Below are 8,025 nucleotides of genomic sequence, written 5' to 3'. Positions count from 1 at the left end.
CCGCACTCTACTAGACATGTTGGGCACGTTAACAGGAGTGGAAAAGACTAAGTGGTGTCGCCATGTGGAAACCCTAGTCCACGCTTACAATTGTACACGACACGATTCTACCGGGTTCTCGCCATATTTCCTCATGTTTGGCCATGAAGCTAGATTGCCTGTGGACATACAGTTAAGAGTCTTCACGGATGGAGTACATAATACTACCCACTTTCACTATGTACAGAGATTGCAAGAGAACCTACAGCGGGCCTATGTACAAGCCGAAAAATCCGCTGAAAAACTGAATGCCAGAAATAAAAGGCGGTATGATCATAAGGTGAAACACAGAGACATTAAACCTGGCGATGCAGTACTTCTCCGTAACCTGGGAGTACCAGGGAAACATAAATTGGCCGACCGATGGCGGGAGGGGGTGTGAGGTAGCCTCTCAAATGCCCGGTCTTCCGGTCTACCGCATCAAAGACTCGGAGGGCCGGGTGAAAACCTGGCATCGTAATCATCTGCTCCCTATTCCCCAAGTCGAGGAAGGAGATTTGGAGTGGCCGGCATCCCCCTTGGATGGAGAAACATCATCAGAAGAAGAGTCAGGGCACTCCGATGTTCTGGAAGATCCACAAGAGGGAACCTCTCAAAGGGGCCCTCAACAGAGAGCATCTCCCGGTGGAGCTTCGGGTAAAGGGCTCAGGGAGCAATCACCCCAGGAGGTGGCTCCGGAAAATTCAGTGTTAGACCCGCGGAGCCCATGCTTCGTACCAAGCCAGGACCAAGCCATGAACACAAGCCCCTCAAGGGAAGAGCTCAACGTACCAGATGCAGATAGTCACTCTCCCACGGTAGTGACCGAACAGCTGTTAAGGAGGAGTCAGAGAAATGGGCAACCTCCGATGAGGATGGCCTACGATCAGTTTGGGGCACCCCACTATGAGGCTCAACAGTGGGCTCGCAATCGAGTGCAATCAGTTATTGTGATGTTTAGCGAGATGTACAAGCTGATTTAGAGAAGACTGTGTATTAGACATTTTTCATTATATAATGTGTGTCTGTTTAGCGTTGTCCAAGCGGGGACGTTGGAATCCACAGGGGGGAGGATGTAGCTGGGGTCCCCTTCTCGCCCTTGTTGTTGAGGGAGGGTGCGCTGTAGTAGAGAGTACTCCGATACGGAGGCTCCGCGTCATGCAAGACGCCATGTTTTGGTTGGCACCCGTATAGACCTAACCTAGACAGAGGTTGCGCTTGCGCAGAAGTGCGTGCCATAAGCCCGCGAAGGAGGAGAGTGCTAATTGGAGGGAGGTAGCGAGACACTGGCCCCAGCAGCCCCCGCGGGCCCCCGTGATAGAGCTGAGCCAATGGGCTGGGAGTTGGGAAGGAAAAGGAGGGGGTTGCGCGCACGTTGTGTCAGAGCTGGCTGGAGAGGAGACGGAGCTTCAGTATAGGGGAGGCCAACCGCCCCGGCGTAAGCCGTATGCCCCAGGCCCAGTTAGGCCCTGAGTCCCAGTAGAGACAAGCGGAGCTAGGGACTTGCCATAGTGAGGTTCCGGATTCCCATAGTGCCGCACGATTGATAGCAGGACTGTTCTATTTGGCGGGAGGTCTGGGCTCAGACCCCGCTAGCAAGCCACCACGTGTCCGGGTGGGATCACTCCGGACCTCCACGTGGGTGGGAGGACGACTTCTACACCTCGCGGATCCTTTGCGAAGATTGTAGCAGTACTGGGTACCGAAGTACCCGGCAGGTAATTCTACAAGTGCACCAACGGTACCCTCCTTTAATTCGGGACACAGTGGCTGCGCAGTCACACTCACACTTATAGAGATCTGACTCACTTGAGGGTGGGAGGACTTATCCCAAGGGGATTGGACACGGGGTGGGATCACCCAGTGGAGGGACACGGGAGGTTTGGCGTTCGCCGTGACGCTGCTTAGAGTGTCTCCACTAGGGAGGACCGCTGGTATATGTATATGTGTACGATATTGCATGCAAGTAAAGTCGATTGGTTAAGGTATCCTGCTGTGTGGTTGTGTTTGAAGTATATACGTCCTGCGAAGACCCACTTCACCTCTGGCGGAAGCTGTCGCAGGTGGAGGCGCTGCACCCAGTATAACTATTGTGCGAGTACCCCAGGCTCTCTGTGGCAGAGACTTAGGCCCTGTGAGCCTACAGGTGATACAGCATATGGTAGTGGCCTGCGTTCTATAGGAAGCAGGGCTATAAATAATATAATCAGTATGATCTCCCCCATTCAATGGCGTATTCTATTCGTCCGTCTGGTCTGCAGCGCTGGGGGAAGCTCTGAGCACCGCTGACATTACTCCTTCAGCTTGTTTGTTCCCACAATGCTTTGTGTTGGACTGCAGATAGCCAAAAGGTTCAGAAAGGACTCCAGTCTTCAGGAAATAGTCCTACGCGTTTAATGGATCGGCCACAGAGTATGCAATGATAATGAAGCTTGAAGTGATGGTTTATACAACCCACAGAATAAAAGACATTAAAAAAGTTCTGGTGTGAAAAAAAAGTGTCCAAAACCTGTGAAACATGCAAATGTACACACAAGTGGTACTTTAATGGCTGTACAATGTACAGTGGAGGCTTTTTGTCACTTATTTTTTACTCCCCATAACTTTTTTAATGTGTTTTATTCTGTGGGTGATATAAAGCAGGGTGGGTGCCAGATTTTCTGGGGTGGGGGCGCGGCAGTTACAGAGGTCCCACTCTCGCCCCCAAGGCATTTAAATTAAGTGCGAGGCCTCTGTAACTAACTTACCTTGCTTCCAGCGACGCGCCGTCATGGTAACCCGGCGTCAAATGACGCCGTGGGGGTCACGTGATGTCACGTTGTCATGGCAACGCGACGTCACGTAACCCCGCGGCGTCATTCGACGCTGGAGCCGAGCAGGGGAGGGAGGGCGCGAGCCGGGGAGGGGAGCAGGCAGGTGGGGAAAACTGCGCACCCCTGATATAAAGTATCTCTTTCAGCTTCATTCTCATCTATCAGCACAATAGAGACCCCACTCTGACAGGACAAACTAACAGTAGTGATGGGCACATTTTAGGGGCTGATTTGGATCCTCAGAGGATCGTCCGGTTCCTTTGGTCCTCGGATTTCAGCGGATCAATCTGAAAAGGGGCGATTCGCGTTTAAAAAAAAAAAATTATTACCAATACACTTGGCGGATTCCGCAGCCCGTGGACAGAATGGTAGAATACAATCCGTGGATTCAGCGATCCGGTGGCGGATTGTTCAAATTCTGCCAATGGATTGCTGAATCTGCGGACTCGATTCTACAAATCCATCCCCGGGTTGTATCCAACGGCGTTTTTGATGAATCCGCGCGGATTGAAACCGCCGAAATCCATTTGTTGATTTTAAACCGCAAAACAGATTTTGGGGGGGGGGGGGGGGGGGGGGGGGGGAGGAATACGTGAAAATCCGGGGAACAGATTGGAGTGTAATCGCCCGTCTCTAACACCCCGTGCTACAGTGCCAGCAGGCGCTATATCCCCAAAAAGAACAAGGAATCCAATTGCATGTAGTCGATTAGAGTCATTAGCACTGTCTGATGTTAATGCCGTGTCCTTCCCGCAAGCCACGACAGGCTGCTCCAGGAAATTGCCAGCTAATTACTTCCTGGTTTGAGCGGTCACCCCATCGCCAGCCACAACTGTAATTAATAAGAACAAAGAGGGATCTGCTGGCGTGAATCCATTACTGCCGCTGCTTAATAGCTATTTACAAATGCTCAGCGCTTGTCATTTTTAAACATTTTAGTCACTTGTCCAATAATAGAATTTATTAGGACACCTTTCTTTGGTTACTATAAAGGGGGTTATTTCTCAGCGTCTCACACCTGTAGGGTGAAACAGCACAAGGTGTAATTATCAACACCTCATATAAAGCAGAAGGATTATTTCAATTTGAAAAAAATCGGATGTAAGTGTTTCCGGTACTGACCCAGTTTTGCAGCTTGAAGACTTTGCAAACTGCTTCCTCGTGGGTTTACAAAAGCTGCAGGTGCAGAATTATAATGTCTGGGGGTCACCATAGGCCAGGGGCGGCCAACTTATGTCCTCAAGGGCCACCAACGTGTCAGGCTTTCAGCATATCCCTGATTCAGCACAGGTGGCTCAATCAGGGGCTCAGTCGAATTCCAAAATTGTCTTCTGACACAGGGGCCCTCAACTCCAGTCCCCAACCCCCTCTCCACCCCCCAACAGGACAGGCTTTCAGGATATCCCATCTTCAACACAGGTGGCTCAATCTGTCCCTGCTTCAGCACAGGTAGACTGAGCCTCTGATTGAGCCTCCTGTGCTGAAGCTGGGATATCCTGAAAACCTGACCTGTTGGGGGGGCTTGAGGACTGGAGTTGAGCCCCCGGATCTAACATATCTTTCCAAAAAAGGCAGACTTTAGATGCATTGCAACTGCAAAAACAAAGTGATAACAATATAATTAATAGCAAGAAAACCCCTATAACTTTTTTCTTTAATCATAAATAAAACAGACTCTGGGAACTTGCTTATTAACCGAGTAATTGGCAAAAGGCTTCTTGGAAGCTGGAATATTTGTTAATTTTATTGATCCAACAGAGCTGCCAGTTGGCTCCATAGATCTGCTTCTATAATCACAATTACACACAGATATATATCAAGCAGCAAGGGAGTTGTCTGTTATTTATGAATACAATATGGGACAATGTGGTTTTTTTTTAAGCTGATTAATTCAAAATCCAAGACGGTTATATAACCTCATGAATATTTAAAAAAAATAAAAATATCAAAAAATAAAATAAACTTCTGTGCTTTTTTCCGCTTCCATCACGGAGAATCTGAGCAAGTTAAGGAAGAAGAGGAAGCTTCGATACAGCTGGGAAATGACTGCCTGTTAGCATTACCAAAGGGTCAGGCGCTGTCAAGATAGGGGGTTAGGCCGCGTCCATGCTTAGTGCGACGGCTCAAGTGAGGACAGCCATGTAGCACGCGTGTGCGGGGCCAGGTCACGTGAGCGGTTCAGCCAATGAGGGCGAACCAGCTCCGTGATGTCACGCCACGCCTCCCCGTCGCGTCTCCCCCCATGGCCACAAATCACGTCTGCTGCCGGCGCACACGACGCCACGCGCTCCGTCTCGTGCGCGCTTAGTATGGCCTCGGCCTTATTTAGCACAGTCTTTCGGTTGCAACATGGGGCAAAACACAGCACCGTAATCATCAAAGGAAAGCAATCTCACCGAAAGCAGTTTGGGATTCTCTTTGCTAAATCTGGTGCAATTCTTTTGCATTGGTTTTGCCGGCTGGGTACCTTGGTAAAGAACCCCCAATAATGTCTCAGCATACTGTTTGCTTACCAAGAAGCATTTTACATTATATGCCCAAATATCAGCCCCTTTTTTGCTGCCCCCCAGCTGTGTTTTTCATGCTGTAGATGTAGGGGAATAGTTCCACAACTAGCGTTCCAGCACACAAGCAGGGTTCTTACTGGTTAATCTGACACCCTCCCCCCAAATCAGGAGTTTCCAACGCCAGTCCTAAGAACCCACAGCAGATCAGGTATTAAGGATACCCCTGCTTCAGTACAAGTGGTGCAGTCATTTTGCTGAAGCAGGAATATCCTTAAAACCTGGCCTGTTGGGGGTTCTTGAAGACACAGCTTTAAACCTTTTGCTTTGGGACGGACTGCATTGCATTAGTTTCAATGCATTGGAAGCCTTTGTTGCCAAAACGTTTCCAATACTTTCACATGCGGCTCACCCAATATGAGAGAAGATCAAGGCTCATATTAAATGCCAGAAGTGCTCATTTGTATATTACACTCTCTGGGGATCTACATATGGTGGAGTATTTTGACACTTAAAAATTAAGGGAAATAAAAAATGGGGTCACATATACGATACATCCCATTATCATGTGTCTGGTAACCTCTCCCTAATTCCTTCTACTGACGCGTGCTCTGAGACTCACAGGGCAAAAGAGTCACCAAATATCTCAATGAAGGATATAAAAAAAGCCGTCCCTTGTATTGCCTGGATTAATAGACCCCACATATTTTATAAGACTCTTCGAATGAAATGGTAGCATTTTGTGACTGGTGATTGTGTTTTACAGCTTGTGATGGGTGCATTGTGAGCACAGGTTGTTTACTGCTTGTCTACAGCCATTCTATCTCCATGTGGTTCTGGCAGCTGACATCAAACTTCGTCTGTTTCCCCAATTCATTTAAAGTAAGTGGACATTCTACCCATATCAAGGGGTCCGTCGCAAAGGGCAGGCTCCGGGGGTGAGGGGGATGCTAAGGGGCCCCCACCATGGTCCAAGCCAGGCCTGCAGCCATACAAACCGGGATGTGAAACACCTGTGTGGCCCTGGTCCCCTCTGGTGCCCCGGTCTCCTGCTGCCCCCCCCCTTACCTCCACTGCTGCGGGGCAATGCGGATGGCGACGGGCTGTCCGGCGGCTCACTGTGCAGGGCGCCGCCATCTTGGCTGTGTTCGCACATGCGTGGAGGCTCGCGCATGCGCAGCAGAGTTGCTGCGGCCATTACAGAGAGTGAGAAGTGGCAGGGGAGGCGCTCCGTAGTGCAGGGACTCCCAGAAGTCGCGCATGCGCAGTTGCAGGCGGCGGCCATTAGAGACTCGCTCATGCGTAGTTGCGATCGCGCACGCGGCTCCAATGGTAAAGAGGTGCCCAAGGGACTACAACTCCCATCAGCCCCAGGGGGTTGGTGACTCAGAACAGCCAATAGGGCTTACAGATTCTCCTGCTGCAAAGGGGATACATTGTTGCGCGTTGGATTCAGGAAGTTAGTCAGAGCTGGGAGCAGGTTAGGGAAGGGTGTGTGCAGGGAGCAGTAGCCCCTGCACTAGGCCAGGTTACCCCACTAGGCGCCAGATAGAGTCCTATCCATAACCCAGATTGTGGTTGCGACAGGGACAGGCGCTAGGTAGGGACCCTGCCCCTTTAGTTATTTGCTGAGTTGAGGGACACAGTTCACCTGCTGTGCGGCCCTGATCATCATGTCTGGACTCAGACCGTCACTCAAGTTAGAGGCTATCTTCATAGTGGGACTGTCTGGTGGGACGCCACCCCACGTAGTGGAGGCAGCGTTGTGGATCACGCTTTCGGATTCATCATTCAAGTAAAGCATCTGCGCGCCCGGCTGGTACATTCTTCACAACACGTGCATCAACCATCTACCTCAAACTAGTGGGCAGCGCTGTCCAAGACTTGGGTGGGCTTGGGACACTGTGTTTGGGAATAAGGTGTAGGGCTATGGCCCTATGAGGCCCGTATTACAGGGTGACACTATTGTCATATGGTTATTGTTATATTGTGTTGTGTTGCATATAGTAAACTGTTTTATCCATAGTCTGGTGTAAGTGGTTACTGTAGGTGGTTCCTGTGCCAGGGGTTAGTCTACACACTAGAATCCTTGCACAGGTGGAGGCGCTGGAAGCATCGTTTCAGGATACACCCCAGGCTCCCAGTTGCGAAGGTTCAGGCCTCCTGTGAGCCTTTCAGGTATTGCACCATACACAGTAACACTGAAGAGGCAGAGGCCCCAGCATGGGGTCGTAGGCTCCTTAAGGGCTGCGACGTCCTGATTGGCGAGAGCTGGTAGGGGGGGGGTCGGCTAACCCCCCTCCCCCTTCCCACACGGAGTTGGAAGGCTGCTTGTCCTCTCCCATGCAGGGGGAGGGGGGAGAGGGTATAAAGAGTGGGGCCCCAGGGGAGAGAGACAGAGCTAACGGAATTCCCACCCACCCATCCCCAATGTTTGGCTATTGTATTAAACTGTTGGAATGTTATATTAACATGATTTGTATCACACAGGAGCAGTTTGTCTCCTCGTCACAGTCGGAGCTGCCGCGCCAGCCAAGCTCAGGAGACGGAGAAAGGGTGAGGACTTTAGGGTCCGTCCCTCAGCTGGAGCCCCTAGAACAGCGCGGCAGGCTGGAGGCGCCGGCTGTAGGGCCGGGCCGGCCTATGCCCAATCAATGCTGGTAAAAGGCTGGGCGCCAGCTTTAGGGCTG

Source organism: Ascaphus truei, chromosome 7 (genome assembly GCF_040206685.1).
Source record: "Ascaphus truei isolate aAscTru1 chromosome 7, aAscTru1.hap1, whole genome shotgun sequence".
Lineage (NCBI taxonomy): Eukaryota > Metazoa > Chordata > Amphibia > Anura > Ascaphidae > Ascaphus > Ascaphus truei.
The sequence above is the reverse complement of the archived record's forward strand: the minus strand, read 5'-3'. Positions refer to the sequence as shown.